General features: G+C 42.3%; 1 long non-coding RNA gene across 3 annotated transcripts in view; it reads right to left on the bottom strand.

The window, feature by feature from the left end:
- The window catches only part of LOC138672293 (uncharacterized), a 280,766-nt gene that overhangs the window by 201,172 nt on the left and 62,723 nt on the right, over window positions 1-16,871 (bottom strand). The window contains exon 3 of one of the 3 annotated variants that reach the window (XR_011319694.1): window positions 16,065-16,348. The exons of the other annotated variants lie outside the window; for them this stretch is intronic. This is a non-coding gene — a long non-coding RNA (uncharacterized lncRNA). Of the gene's footprint in view, window positions 1-16,064; window positions 16,349-16,871 lie in introns of those variants that run through there. 3 annotated transcript variants of the gene reach the window in all.

The raw sequence follows: 16,871 nt of genomic DNA, 5'->3' as shown, positions 1-16,871 counted from the left end.
AGCTCATCTGCATTATTGAGTCTGGTGCCTCTCATCCTCCTCTTGACAATACCCCATAGATTCTCTATGGGGTTAAGGTCAGGCGAGTTTGCTGGCCAATCAAGCACAGTGATACTGTTGTTGTTCAACCAGGTATTGGTACTTTTGGCAGTGTGGACAGGTGCCAAGTCCTGCTGAAGTATGAAATTTACAGCTCCAAAAAACTTGTCGGCAGAGGGAAGCATGAAGTGCTCTAAAAATTTCCTGGTAGACGGCTGCACTGACTTTGGTCTTGATAAAACACAGTGGACCTACACCAGCAGATGACATGGCTCCCCAAGCCATAATCATCAACATTAACAGAAATTAAAGCTTGAAATAGATCACTTTGTGTAATGACTCCGTATAATATATGAGTTTCACTTTTTGTATTGAAGAACTGAAATAAATTAACTTTTTGATGGTATTCTAATTTTGTGAGATGCACCTGTATACATTTGAAGGCGGAGACAGTGACGCCAGTGCTGATTGGGCGCCGGGCTCACGTGTCATAACAACCACACGAGAGCCCCAGGAACACAAATGCTGACACTGGTGGTGGCACAGGAGGTTTGTATAGGTGAAGTATTTTATCAGGGCCAAACATGAGGAATGAGTAGAGGTTGTACTGGTAGAGGACAACCCCTTTAAGTACTACAGTTAAATTCTTTCCGAGTAAGAGTAGAGTTGCAGATAAGAAGAAATAGAATAAGACATCTCAGAGACTTACGGTTGCAATGCCTTATTTATGGGGGGAAATGGTGTTAAAAAAGGCTTGTTAGGAATTTTATAGAATGAAGAATCATAAAAAAAAAATTTGAAGATGCCAAAAATGTTACATAGATGTGGATCTTAACTCTAGGAGTCTGGATTCCTAACAGATCTTAAGAATGGGGCACTCCTATTAGGAATGGAGAGGTGTCGGCACCTGAACAGCTTTTTATTTATTTCTTTGGGAATTCCAAAAATGGTGAGCAAGGATAATATTGAGATTTTGAAGCTCTGAAACGAATGGAGAAAGTGGATCTCAGGAGTGGCAATTTTCAGACGTTGATATCCTGTTGATATGTTATAAATGTAAAAGATGAGAATCCTCTAACATCGGAGGTCTGGTGTCCCCTGAGACATCAGGCGGTACCATGTTATATTATACCACGTTCTGTAGCTTTATATTTCAGGGTTTTACCAACATCTATTACCTCTGAAACACATACACGCTGACACTTTGAGAACTTTAGCGCAGAATTGTCTGAATAGAGCTAACTGAAGCTCATCTAGATAGGAGACCTAGGACACATTACCAGAAATATAGCTCCATGGATTGGAGAGATGACAGGCTCCAGTTTACAATTAATAAAAGCCACAGTATACACATATGGAATCCTTCCCGTACATGCCTTGCCATTAATATTTAAAAAAAACAATAACATAGAAAGCAAACTAGTCAAATTTGTTCATCATGTAAACCAAACAAAGATGGAATTTAATGGAAATTTATTGACTCCTGTCATGTAGATACAATAAAAATCAGCAAAAGTTTACAAGACTGTGAAGCTTTTCCTCTTGCTTGAAGGGATTTTGAATGAGTTCAATATGCTAAACCGAGGTATGGTTCATATTAAAAAGCATTTATTTTAGAAAAGAAATACACAAAAGTTCAGAGTAAAAAACAAAGCTGCTGCCTGTTCATACTTTTTTAATAGGCGAAATAAGAATAGTAAATAATTGTTAATGTACAAATCATTTATTGATCTAAATGTGACACAGATTAAGAGATGGGCGGAAGAAACAATTACCAAGGAGCCTCACAATCCAACAAGAAATGGGATTTGTTTTAGGCCGGTATCACACGTCAGTGGCTCCGGTACGTGAGGTGACAGTTTCCTCACGTACCGGAGACACTGACTCACGTAGACACATTAAAATCAATGTGTCTCTGCACATGTCAGCGTGTTTTCACGCACCGTGTGTCCGTTTGGAAAACACGGAGACATGTCAGTGTTCGTGGGAGCGCACGTATTACACGGACCCATTAAAGTCAATGGGTCCGTGTAAAACACGTACCGGACACGGATGTTGTCTGTTTGCAGTCCGTGTGCCGTGCAGGAGACAGCGCTACAGTAAGCGCTGCCTTCCAGTGTGGTGCTGAAGCCGCTATTCATTTCTTCTCTCCAGCATTGTTCGCTGGAGAAAAGATATGAAAAACCTTTTTTTTTTTTTTTTTTTTTGGGTGTTTAAAAAAAACATATAGCACATGAAACATAACATATATAAAGTATTTTCAGGAAAAATCTTAAAGTGGTTATCCATTACCCTGCACCAGGTCTCCAGGACTCCTGTGACATTATTATGCCTCATGATCCCTGCAGATGATCAGCTTCTGCTATTGGGCACTTGCGCTCTTATTATTTCTACTTGTTCAAGTTTCGTCCAAAGGCAAGAAACTTGGACAAGTGGAAAAAGTAATAGCTCAGAAGCCAATAGCAGCTATCACTAGCGAGGTGAGTTACTAAAGTAGGATCCATCCTGATTGAGTTCTTCTTGTCATAGTGAGATAGCTTTTATGCTTTTTGATAAACAAAATATTATAAGTAGCCTATGTCTTTTTTCATGTGTTACTATTTACTTGCTGCAATATTTCTGGAAAGCCCGCTAGGACCGTGGGGTACTCGATACCGGGTCCGGCGGTACTAAAAGGGGTTGTCACGGAAGTGGTGACCTGGTCTGTGGTCCTGGGTGTCCAATTAAAGGTGATGAAGTGTAGTGGATAATAAAGTCTATGGGGAAATGTTCGTGACACCACCTGTGGTATTCGGCCAGGCATGGCCGACGCTGCTTAAAGGTGACCAATGGGGCTGATGGTATTGCAGCAAAGTTGGTGTAGCTCCCCACAGATAGAGCTTAGTCCCTAGGGCTACCGATGCAGTTGATAAGGGATGATAGATGGTGTGGTGCAGGACTGAGGGTGCTGGAAATAATTGGAGGACACAGAGATTGCAGTTTCCTTTCCCTTTTACCGGTGATGTGCAGGTGCAGTCCGGGGCACAGGATACAAGTGTTGTTGGAGTCCGGGCAGCCTGGAGGTGACTTGGGATCCACCTAGCCAGGTGGGTTTGGAGGCCTTCCTTCTGCGCTGAATTCTCTGTCCCTTGCTGCCTGAAGCTTTACACAAGTTCCTCTTAGTGTCTGTTTCTCCTAACCCCTATGGTTAACAGCATGAGCCTTTCATGGGCTCTGTCTTCTCACTGGCAGCCCCAGGCTCCTGACCTGCTGTGGTGCCTCCAGATATTAGATGGGCCAGGAGACCTGCAATCTCCTGCACTCCAGTTCAAGCTGCTGGGTCTTTAGTACCCATGCAACCATGGACTCCAGTGTCTGGTTTCTTTGCTCTTAATCCTGGGAAGAGCTCAGTTATTGCTCCATTCCCAGTCTCTCTCCTCACGTGCTTCCTTTCCCTTCAGTGTCTCACACTAAACTCCCTCACCCCGCCTCCAGACCAGAACTTATAGGGAAGCTACCCTGAAACTGGGATTAGAGCTCCCCCTTCTGGCCTGGAGTCAGGAAGGTGTTGAATGTTTGTGCTACCTGCCAAGGGGATCATCCAGGCATGACATCACACCCCCCCCCCCTTCCCGTGAGGAAGGCAATGCCATTGTAGCAATCGGACTCCTGGGGTGCCACATTTCTATGCATTGTTTTTATTCTAGATTATATTTATATGTTAATGGCCTCTGTACATTTGAGGGTGTGACCAAGTGTGTTACACAGACCTTATATATTCAACTTTCTATATCCAGTTGTAACACACATTGAGGCCCAGGTCCTGCTCTGCTCTTGTCTATTTTGCATCCTGCTGGCACTTAGCAAGGTGACCTACTAGTGAAGGGACAATCCAGATTGGGTACACCTTGTCATTGTTGGATGGCTTTTACACTTTTTTTTAATAGAAAAATGTAAACTGAGTACCCTGTGTATTTTGCATGTGTTACTATTTTATTAGTGCAGGGATCCTATGTATTGCTTTTATTTAACCCCTTTACCCCTGAAGGTAAGTTGCACGTTAATGATCAGGCCAATTTTTACAATTCTGACCACTGTCACTTTATGAGGTAATAACTCTGGAATGCTTCAACAGATCCCGGTGGTTCTGAAATTGTTTTCTCATGACATATTGTCCTTCATGATAATGATAAAATTTATTTGGTATGAATTGCAATTATCTGTGAAAATATTTAAATTTAGGGAAAATTTCACACATGTCCAACTTTGAATTTTAATGCCCTTAATTCACAGAGATATGTCATGAAAATAGTTAATAAATAACATTGCCCACATGTCTACTTTACATCAGCACAATTTTTAAATCAAGTTTTTTGTTAAGAAGTTATAAGGGTTAAAAGTTGACCAGCAATTTTTCATTTTTCCAACCAAACTTACAAAGCCATTTATTTAGTTACCACTTCACACTTGAAGTCATTTTGAGGGGTCTATATGAAAGAAAATACCCCAAACTGAGACAATTCTAAAAACCGATCCCCCCAAGGTGCTCAAAACCACATTCAAGTAGTTTATTAACCCTTGAGGTGCTTCACAGAAGTATTTGGAACGTGGAAAAAAATGAACATTTAACTTTTTTTCACAAACAATTTACTTCAGAGCCAAATTGTTTTTATATGACAAGGGTAACAAGAAAAACAGATCCCAAAATTTGCTGTGTAATTTCTCCTGATCACTCTGATACTCCATATGAGGGAGAAAACCACTGTTTGGGCACATGGCAGAGCTTGGAAGGGAGTTATAACTTTTTGAATGCAAAATTTGCTTGAACAATTGGTGGATGCCTTGTCGCGTTTGGAGAGCCTCTGATGTGCCTAAACAGTGAAAATCCCCTACAAGTTACACCATTTTAGAAACTAGACCCACCAGGGAACTGATCTAGATGTGTGGTGAGCACATTGAACCCTCAGATGCTTCACAAAAGTTTATAATGTTGAGCCGTAAAACAAAAAAATCAATTTTTCCCCACATATATGATTTTAGCCCAAAATATTGCATTTTCATAAGGGTAACAGGAGAACTTGCACTATACAATTTCTAGTGCAATTTCTCCTGAGAAGGTTAATACCCAATTTGAGGCAGAAAACTACTGTTTGGGTGCACAGTAGGGCTCGGAAGAGAAGGAGCGTCATTTGACTTTTTGAATGTAAAATTTCCTGGAATCATATGCGGATGTAATATCCTATTGGGAGAACCCCTGATGTGCTAAGACAATGAAAACCCCCACAAGTGACCCCACTTTGGAAACTAGACCCCTCAAGGAATGTATTTAGATGCATGGTGAGCACTTTGAATCCCCAGGTGCTTCACAGAAGTTTCTAACATTGAGCCGTGTAAATAGTAAACTCACATTTTCCTCACAAACATGTTATTCCAACCCCAAATTTTGCATTTTCATAAGGGTAACAGGTGAAATTGCACCATCCAATCTATAGTGCAATTTCTAGTGAGTACACCGATACCCCATATGAGGGAGAAAACTACCGTTTGGGCGCATGGCAGGGCTCGGAAGGGAAGGAGCGTCATTTGACTTTTTGAATGTAAAATTTCCTGGAATCATTAGCGGACATCATGTCCCATTTGGAGAGCCTTTGATGTGCTTAAACAGTAGAAAACCCCCACAAGTGACAACATTTTGGGAACTAGACCTCTCAAGGAATGTATTTAGATGCGTGGGGAGCACCTTGAATCCCCAGGTGCTTCACAGAAGTTTATAACATTGAGCTGTAAAAATAATAAAATCACATTTTCCTCACAAAAATGTTGTTTTAATTTTTCTAAGGGCTAATGGGAATTTTTTTTTTTTTTACAACAAACTGAGGTCCATTTTTCCTGAGTGAACCAATACCCTACATGAAATTGGGAAATATTTTTCAAGCACAGTGCACAGCTCAGAAGGCAAGGAGCGCCAGATTTTACTGTTATGGTTTGCAGGTGTCATAACCCACTGGGAGAGCCCATGAGGTGCCAGAACAGCAGAACTCTCCATAACTGACCCCATTTTACAAACTACTCCTCTCAAATAATTCATCTAGGGTGCAGTGATCATGTTGACATCAGAGGTGTGCGGCAGAATTTTATACCATTGAGTAGTGAAGAAAATATAACTACATTTTTACCACCAAAATTTTGTTTTATCCAAAGATTTTACATTTTCACACAAGAAGTCAGTAAAAAAGGCGCTATAAATTGTCCCAAAGTTTCTACTGAACGTGGCAATACCCCATATGTGGCTGTACAGTACTACTTGGCCATATGGAGAGATTCAGGAGGAAAGTAGATTTTCCTAGAACAGTTTGCGGACTCCATTTGCAGAGCCCTTAATTGCTAAAAGAGTAGAATCCCCCTCAAATAACACCATTTTGGAAATTATACCCCTTTGGGAATTTATCTACAGTTGTAGTGCCGATTTTGACTCAATGGGTGTTTTCCAGAAACAAGCAGCAATAAATGTTGCAGATTGAAAATTGCAAACTGCCATTGTAGTGACCAGAACACTGTAGTGAACAGTACATTGCAGTCAGCAGTACGTTATGCCCAACGCGTGCTTCTGGAGACATATACCCAATGACGTGAGGAAAAGTTGTGTGAAACATTAGCCTAAAATAAGAGTGAACAGCGTTTAGCAGAAGGTTCGCATCCATGAGGTGTGTATTTTGGCCTGATCAGTTCGTGAAGTATAGGGGATTGAACAGAAGTGTGATGCAGGTGGGTCTTGTTGGAAGGGGCTATTACAAACAGGGCCAAACGAGTTGTTACCTGCTTCCTTTACAATTGAACTTAAATTGTTTACTTATTATGACAAGCTCAGAAGTCAACACTATCCAAAGAAGAAAAACGAAAAAATAGGGCCTACACACCATTAGCATTAAATTCATGTACAAGTGCACAAACACGCTATGTGGCCAATACACAAACATACAAATATACAAAATACTATCCAACTAGCCACTACCTATTGAAAACTGTTATGTTCTAGAGAGTTCAAGCAATAGTGCCACATATTGTAAACTTCTACCACCAAATATCTCATATGAGATTTGTAGCTCTTAGCTTGTTGAGCCATTGTGAGTGAAGAAAGGCACAATTTTTTTCCCACAGAACTTTGAAAAAGCAGTATTTATTCCTCTTCTCTACATAAAAAGTAATATTAAAAGAAATATTAACCCCTAAATGACCAGAGGTATTTTTGTTTTTGCATGTTCGATTTTTGCTCCCCTTCTTCCCAGAGCCATAACTTTTTTATTTTTCAGTCAAAATGGCCATATCAGGGCTTGTTTTTTGCATGACAAGTTGTACTATTGAATGACACCATTGGTTTTAACATATCATGTACTGTAAAATGGGGAAAAATCCAAATGCTGTGAAATTGCAAAAAAAATGCAATTACACAGTTGTTTTTTGTTTTTTTTATTTACCATGTTCACTAAATGCTCAATCTGACCTTCCACTATGATTCTTCAGGTCATTACGAGTTCATATGCAAGTAAAGACACCAAACATATCTAGGTTCTTTTTTATTTAAGTGGTGAAAAAAAATCCAAACTTTGATTAAAAAAAAGGGCGCCATTTTCCGAGACTTGTAGTGTCTCCATTTTTCATGATCTTGGCTGGGTGAGGGCTTATTTTGTGCGTGCCGAGCTGACATTTTTATTGATACCATTTTTGCTTAGATACGATCTTTTGATTGTCCGTTATTGCATTTCATTGCAATGTCGCTGCGACCAAAAAAAGTAATTCTGACATTTTGAATTTTTTTCTCATTACGCCATTTAGAGATTGGGTTAATTCTTTTTCATATTGATAGATCGAGCGATTCTAAAAGTGGCGATACCAAATATGTGTATATTGGATTTTTGTTATTGTTTTATTTTGAATGGGGCAAAAGGAGGTGATTTATATATATATTTTTATTTTTTGAATATTTTTAAAAACTTTTTCTTTACTTTTTGCATGATTCAATAGTCTCCAGTACTTTGATCAGCTCTGCTACATACAGGTGATGATCAGATCGCCTGTATGTAACAGAAATGCTCACTTGCTATGAGCAGCAACCACCGAGGAGCGCTCATAGCAATCCAGCTATGACAACCATAGAGGTCTACTGGAGACCCCTGGTTGTCATGCCAACCCATCGGTGACCCGCGACCATGTGACGGGATCACCGATGGGCTGGTTTTCTGGCGTGCTTCCGGAAAGCGAGAGTTAAATGCCACTGTCAGAGATTGACAGCAGCGTTTAACAGGTTAACAACCGATTCTACTCGCGGCTGTTAGAGCCACATGTCAGCTGTTCAAAACAGCTGGCATGTGCGGGGAAAGATGTGGGCTCAACGCCGGAGCCCACATCAAAGGGAGGGATTCTGATGTGGGCGTACTATTACACCCCAACATCGGAAAGGGGTTAAGAAGAACCTGTCAGCAGGATTGAGCCCTATAAAATATAGGCATGGCCATAATGGCACTGTGATGCTGACTAATCTGATACCTGATGTTAAGGGATCCGCTCAGTAGCTGATAAATACTCACATTATAAAGTTTTCATAAAATGATGTCTGGTGTGATTCAGGGCAGGAGGTGGGGGCCGGGTTTTCTTCTCCTTCTCTGTCCCCCACCAGCAACCGGTTTAGGCGGAGAACGAGAAGACCCTGCCCCCACATCCAGCCCCAAAGCACACAAGATATCATTTTATGAAAACTTCATAAGGTGAGTATTAAACAACCATCTTCATACATGATGTATGGAAAAAAATACTGAGCCTTGGGTACTTCTGTTTGTAGAAGCCCAGATGGAGTAAAAAGTGAATCCAGCGAGATGTAGTAAAATAAGTATTTTATTCATAAAAAGTGCTCAAAATCATAAAAACAACAAACAAGGATAGAGTGGAAGATAAAAATTCCATGTGAAGCATTTCAATGCTGCATCGACATCTTCATCAGGCATTGAAATGCACTGCATGATCTTTTTACCTCCCACTTTATGCCTGCTTGTGTTTTTCTCTGATTTTTAGTAATTTGCGTCAATAAAATATTAAGTTTACTACATCCTGCTGAATCCACTTTGAACTCAAGCTGGACTTCCTCAACCAGAAGCGACAAAAATCAAATATTTTTTCCATAAATCACGTCCAGTTTTTGCATTAACGCCCAGATATCACATACGCTCTTGAGCAGCTATTGCAACTGGTTTCTCATTCACAAGTATATCAATCATACACTGACCGCCTAGTGTTGAGTCTCCTTGCTGTACAACCACCTAAGGTGAGCGACTCTTATGGGTTGGTACTAGCCTGAGGCTGTTAACCGACCATGAAATTATTGTGCTAATAGGCGCCTTTTTCCCCCTCTTGTTCCACCTCTTCTTTCTCTTGCTTTCTCCCTAGCTGCTTTTTTTTGTACTTTTACCAATACTTCTCACAATTCCTTTACATTCTACCTATCAACTAATAATTCTGGGGCATATATTAAAACTACTAGTGCAGTTTCTTCCACAAAATCTAATGCACATGCAGTGCACTATTATTAGTGGAAGTTTGGTCCCACCAGTTTAATGGATCCACATATCTCCGATCACGTGTCAACACTCCATGGTTTAATGTACTATAGAGACATCTTACTTATACATTGGAAAACTACATATTTTATACAGCCCATCAATGCCTACAAACCTGCCCGTCAGTCATGCTGCCATTACAAGCCATCGAAATAGTTACAAGTTGTGGTAGCAGTAATTACATGAAATGCCTTTGTAATAAAAATTTCACATTTATATGGTTTTATTTAGCTGACTTTGTTTCTTTTATTGAGAATTTTACGACCTACTCAATAGGCTCAAACAATCAAGTATGTGAGAATTGAATGCGTGCCTGGAATTTGAAGGGGAGGCTATACATATTGTCTAAAAATATAAGGCAACAAATGCATAATAGATCACTAAGGCCCTTTCTGTACTTTCATTTAATCTCTGTATTATGCCTCCACCCTCTAAGAGGCCAATAACTTGCGAGCATATGGTTTGCTTTAAGGTTGTATATGTGAAGAGTGAACACAAATACAACCTTCTGGGAAATGCTATTATAATTTTCATGTTACTAAAACAGAGAAACAAATGTGAACCTAGATTTATGAGATAGGTAGGAAAATGCGAGTTTCTAAGCTAAGCAATGAGGCCAACTCTAGTTAGGAAACAGCTGTTTAGATTTTGAGTAGTAGTAGTAGTAGTAAGTAGTCAGAGAGAGTCATATGCAACAGTAGTAAATATTAGTGATGAGCGAGTATACTCGTTGCTCGGGTTTTCCCGAGCATGCTCGGGTGATCTCCGAGTATTTGTAAGTGCTCGGAGATTTCGTTTTCGTTGCCTCAGCTGCATGATTTACAGCTGATAGACAGCTTGAATACATGTGGGGCTTCCCTAGCAACCAGGCAACCCCCACATGTACTCAGGCTGGCTAACAGCCATAAATCATGTAGGTGTGTCAACAAAAACTAAATCTCCGAGCAGTTTCAAATACTCAGAGACCACCCGAGCGTGCTTGGGAAAACCCAAGCAATGAGTACACTCACTCATCACTAGTAAATATCAATCTGCTTTGTTCTGACTACTATGCAATATTCCAAAATGTTGTTCCATTGCAAAACAAGTAGATCGATACAGGATTATTGCATTGTATGATTCCACTCCCCTCTTGAAAAAAAGAATGTCAAAATCATGGGCTCTCCCACTACTATCCAACAAGATATCTGAAAAAATTAAAGCATCATACACATCCGTTAAATTGTGGACCCAGTAGTGTAGCTGTAGGTGGGTGGTGCTGTTATGGACAGTAAGGAACACACTGCCACTTTAAGAGACAGCACCTCCTTGTCTGGTGTGATGGAATGTTCTGCTCCTCCTGCAATAGACTGTGTGAATGAACTGCCCTGTGCTGAGGGGAGGGCTTGAGCCTTTAGAGTATGTGAGCAAAATCTGCTGCAGAGAACGTCTGTGCTTGTAGCTGAGAAAGAGGACCCACAGCCTGGGACGGAGTGGACTCGTGAAATTGGACAGACTCTTCGGGTGCAGAAAGGGTGGCTGCCCTGTGCTAGTTGGAGAAGCCACAAAGATACCGAGAAAGGGACTTATAGTTTCCAGGAGCACGTCCCGGACCCAGAACCAAGGAGAAGACCACGTTTCACGGAGCTGGCAGAGAGCCGTGCGCACCACCATACTAGACTGTTGGGGGCCCCAGGGACTGGATCTGAGTCCCCAATATCACTGTGAGTTTGTTCCTGTTTTGTGCACATGTCAGGGCCTAGTGTAGGCTTCAACAGACAGAGCACGGCAGCCTTGAGGCCTGGGAGGCTATACGTAGAGTAGCATCATTCTTTGTTTATTGTTTGCATTTGCTTGTGTACGTATATTGATTCTGTAATAGTTGGAGCACTGTGCTATTTGATGGTCCAGCTAAAGAATACAACTTTTGTAAATTATCTTTTGCCATTGCACACCCCTGTTTGCACCTTCCTCTTCCACTTCATTCCTTGTCTTCCAATAAATTTACCCTTTGTTGTTTACACCTCATCTTGTGTATGGTAGTCTCCCTGCACTGTGGAGGTTCCCCAGCCATCACTTCATAGCTACCATACGGCAGAGGGTGCGGCCCACTCAGAGCTAAGGTACATTTAACTGCTGCGCACTGATACAGTTAAGTCCCATGGTAGAAAAGGGAGACACAATCTTCCTGCTCTTCCACTCTCTGTACACTGACAACTTAGAGCCCCTGTGCAAGAAATGTGTCTGGGCCCCCCTCCTTTTATGGTGACAAAGCTACATATATATATATATATATATATATATATATGTATATATATATATATATATATATATATATATATATATATATATATATATACTTCCTTCTCACCCCCATTGGAAGTGGTCTTTTGTTGTCCTTTCTCATTCTCGGGTCCTCTACCAGAGGCCTGGGAGGTTGAAGATTCTGTGCAGGATCTTAGTTGTTCCCTTCATTGTGATTTTCTGGACAGAGAGCTTGGATGTTGCTCCTGGGATCTTTTGTAGCCTGTCACGGTTCACACAGTGCTGCCACAATATGTCACGGATCACACCAATTTGTCACGAATTGGGGTTGCTTTGGTTGCCCCTGGTTCCTTCTGAAGGGGATTTATCTACATCCCACTTCCCAGTTCCGGTTTGGAAATTGCAGCTCTCTGGCGCTCCCCTTACCCTCAGGTCAGATTAGGTACTGCACCTAGGGTAATTAGTCGCCAGAAAGGTTGCCTGCTATGTACTTGCTATTGGGCACAATGCAGCGAGGGCAATATAACTACTTCCACACAGGCAGGAACAATAATTATCAATGCCACCGTCGCTATAAAGATTCCCAATCGCACAGAACAAAGTATGCTGCCACCAGCTCCAATTCTCACCAAAAATTAACGGGTCCGGAGCCACCCCAAATCAGTAGCGTAATTCACCTCAGAGGACGCATAGTTTGATATAGAGCATGAAGAGACAAGCTAGTAAAATTATATATTTTACTCCATAAAAAGTTAGGCAGTATTTACACAAATATGAAAAAATATTATAAAGAAGATGAATCATGTGTATAGTATAATTACAAATAAAAGGGATTAACGGTGAAAATTGACTTACGATTCTTTTATATCATTCAATGGTACACCATGTGCTGGCTGGGGGGGGAGGGGACCTTCCCCACTTAGTTTCAGGTCAGATTGCACAGCCTGTCACAGCTGAATCCCCTGGCAAAAGACACTGCAGGAATCCTGCTGTACACAGATATTCCCTAGCCTAAAGCCTAGGCACTCCCCCTGTGGTGACATCACTTAGGGGATGAAAACCTCCCCTTCACCTACAGTATGAAAACCATTTTTTAAGCATATCTCGCTGTAGGAACCTTGTATCCGGAATACACCGGGTCCTGAGGTGCACCACTTCGGGGTGGTTCTTTTAAGTGCAAGCACGGCGTACTTACATGAATTGCTTAAGGAGAAATCCGCACTTTGCACTTGTTGTATTTAGCTGCTAGCGCTTACCGTGATTGACAGATCTACCGATGGACATTCGTAATATGTACTCCTTATATTCCTAGCCCGGATCGGTAGCCCAATATATCACTATAACAGAACAAAGAAATCCATGCCTTTTCAGAGGGACTATACCAGTTTCAGCTGGTACTAGATGGGAGAATTGTCTACTGCAGCTACAAGGGCCATAAACATTCTATTGCGAGGAGGAAATGAGAGGTTTAGGATTCACACACACACAAGTCACAGGCAGAAGAGAAGAGGGTGGTCGGAATAGCCCTCAGCGTGTCTCTTGTAAAGCTAGGCAGACTCAAACATGGCCTATTCACATTATCGTGACATAGCCATTCTTCCAACTTAGGGTCACAGGTCCAAGTACTCCTATCACCACTGGAATCACTGTTACCTTCACCTTCCATATCTTCTCCAGTTCTCCTTTGAGGCCATGGTATTTTTGCAGCTTCTCATATGTCTTCTTTCTGATGTTGCTGTCACTTGCCACTGCTACATCTATTATAATTGCTGTCTTCTGATCCTTGTCTACTATCACAATGTCTGGTTGGTTAGCCAACATCTGATTATCCATCTGGATCTTGAAGTCCCACAGGATTTTAGCCCTTTCATTCTCCACCACTTTCTCTGGGGCCTCCCACATGGTCTTATGCTGTGCAGATGTTCCTGTATACAATTCCCACTACTTGGTTGTGGCGTTTGGTATATGCTGTTCCTGCTTGAATTTTGCATCCTGCCACTATGTGTTGGACTGTTTCAGAGGTTTCTTTGCATAGTCTGCACCTTGGGTCTTGTCTTGTGTGGTAGATTCCTGCTTCTATGGATCTGGTACTTAGTACTTGCTCTTGTGCCGCTATGATTAGTGCCTCTATTCTGTCTCAGAGTCCAGCTTTCTCCAGCCACTGGTAGGATTTCTCCATGTCAGCCACATTCATTATCTGTTGATGGTACATCCCATGCAGCAGCTTGTCTTGCCATGATGCTTCATTTTCCTGTTCTTCCTTCCAGATCTGTTGTTGTTGCTGCCTTAGGCTTTCTCTCAGCAACTTATCTTTTGGTGCCATTTTTCTAATGTATTCCTGGATACTCCTTGTTTCATCCGTGATGGTGGCTTGGATGCTTATCAAGCCTTGCCCTCCCTCCTTTCTGTTGGTATACAATCTTTGGGTGTTAGACTTAGGGTGGACGATAAGGAGAAAATGGTGTGCACTCTGGTCTAGAATATGAGATGCAGGTGGAACGGACTATGATAGCCCCAATAATAGTAGTAGTAGAGATTCACCGCACAATCTCTTGGATAGTTTGCAAGTTTATTCCAAAAATAAGTTCAAAAGAAAATTACAAGCCACAAGCAATGAAGTTGTACAGTCTGATTCAAACCCTAGGCAATACATACAGTATGCCCTGCCAGTTATCAGATTTATATGTATATACAGTATATATATATATATATATCTATATATATAATTGTCTAAGGGTTTTTCCGTTTGTCTGTCTGTCTTTCTGTCTGTCTTTCTGTCTGTCTGTCCTGGAAATCCCGCGTCTCTGATTGGTCGAGGCTGCTAGGCCTCGACCAATCAGAGACCGGCACAGCATCGACGTAGAAATCCCGCGTCTCTGATTGGTTGAGGCCGCCAGGCCTCGACCAATCAGCGACGGGCACAGCGATGATGATGTCATAAAGGACGTAGACATCCCGCGTCTGATTGGTCGAGGCCGCCAGGCCTCGACCAATCAGCAACGGGCACAGCGACGATGATGTCATAATGGTTGCCATGGCGACGATGATGTCATAAAGGTTGCCTCAACCAATCAGCGACGATGATGTCATAATGGTTGCCATGGCGATGATGATGTCATAAAGGTTGCCTCAACCAATCAGCAACGGGCACAGCGACGATGATGTCATAAAGGACGTAGACATCCCGCGTCTCTGATTGGTCGAGGCCGCCAGGCCTCGACCAATCAGCAACGGGCACAGCGACGATGATGTCATAATGGTTGCCATGGCGACGATGATGTCATAAAGGTTGCCTCAACCAATCAGCGACGGGCATAGCGACGATGATGTCATAATGGTTGCCATGGCGATGATGATGTCATAAAGGTTGCCTCAACCAATCAGCAACGGGCACAGCGACAATGATGTCATAATGGTTGCCATGGCGATGATGATGTCATAAAGGTTGCCTCAACCAATCAGCAACGGGCACAGCGACGATGATGTCATAATGGTTGCCATGGCGATGATGATGTCATAAAGGTTGCCTCGGCCAATCAGCGAAGGACACAGTCTGCCGCGAATTCTGGAATCATCATTGTCCATATACTACGGGGACATGCCTGGCGGCCTCGACCAATCAGCAACGGGCACAGCGACGATGATGTCATAAAGGATGTAGAAATCCCACGTTTCTGATTCAGCGACGGGCACAGTATCGACGTAGATGTCATAATGGTTGCCATGGCGACGATGATGTCATAAAGGTTGCCTCGACCAATCAGCGACGGGCACAGTCTGCCGCGAATTCTGGAATCATCATTGTCCATATACTACGGGGACATGCATATTCTAGAATACCCGATGCGTTAGGCCTCGACCAATCAGCAACGGGCACAGCGATGATGATGTCATAAAGGATGTAGACATCTCACGTTTCTGATTCAGCGACGGGCACAGTATCGACGTAGATGTCATAATGGTTGCCATGGCGACGATGATGTCATAAAGGTTGCCTCGACCAATCAGCGACGGGCACAGTCTGCCGCGAATTCTGGAATCATCGTTGTCCATATACTACGGGGACATGCATATTCTAGAATACCCGATGCTTTAGAATCGGGCCACAATCTAGTATATATATATATATATATATATATCCACACACACACACACACACACACACACACACACACACATACATGTGTATATATTACATAGTCTCCTTTATTGCCGTCCCTATTATACAGTGCCCTCTCTTGTTATGCACAGTACCATAACTTACATATCTACTATACAATTGTCTAAGGGTCACTTCCATCTGTCTGTCTGTCACGGATATTCACTGGTCGCGGCCAGCCAGTGGGCGGTGACAAAAGGGCAGGGGAGGCCAGGAAGTATGCAGAGCGAGTTCCCGCCCACTCCATCTGCATCTGGCCAGACCTTCATGTTGACATCTCTCAGCCACGACTCTTCTTGTCACGATGATCATCGCAGTCCTGAAAATAACAAGGTCACATACATTGTATGCGTACATGTGTATCCTCCGAATACAGATATGTATCCCCCAATAATATACTATTAGCTGCTCACCATTAAAAATATAAAGTGATAAGCAGCACTGTGCCCTCCCCCATTTACAATATAATCTCTGCCGCCCAATAATATAAACTATTCAGTCTGTGACTTCCCCAATTAACTGTAAGGCTATGTGCACATGGAACATATGTAAGGTTTTAACCCATTAGCGACCGCCGATACGCCTTTTAACGGCGGCCACTAAGGGTACTTAAACCACAGCGCCGTTAATTAACGGCGCTGTGGAAAAAGTAAATAGCGCCGCCCAGAGTCGGATTTTCTCCGGGGTCTTGGCTGCCGGGGGTAGCCGAGACCCCAGAGAACATGATTCGGGGTTTTTTTTACCCACCCCGCTTTTGCGATCGCTGGTAATTAACCGTTTACCGGCGACACAAAAAAAAAAACACGATTTCTTTTTCATTTCTCTGTCCTCCGATGTGATCG

The sequence above is a fragment of the Ranitomeya imitator genome, chromosome 3, assembly GCF_032444005.1.
Source record: "Ranitomeya imitator isolate aRanImi1 chromosome 3, aRanImi1.pri, whole genome shotgun sequence".
NCBI classification, from domain to species: Eukaryota; Metazoa; Chordata; class Amphibia; order Anura; family Dendrobatidae; genus Ranitomeya; species Ranitomeya imitator.
Note: the sequence above shows the minus strand (reverse complement) of the source record. Positions and strands in the feature narration are given on the sequence as shown.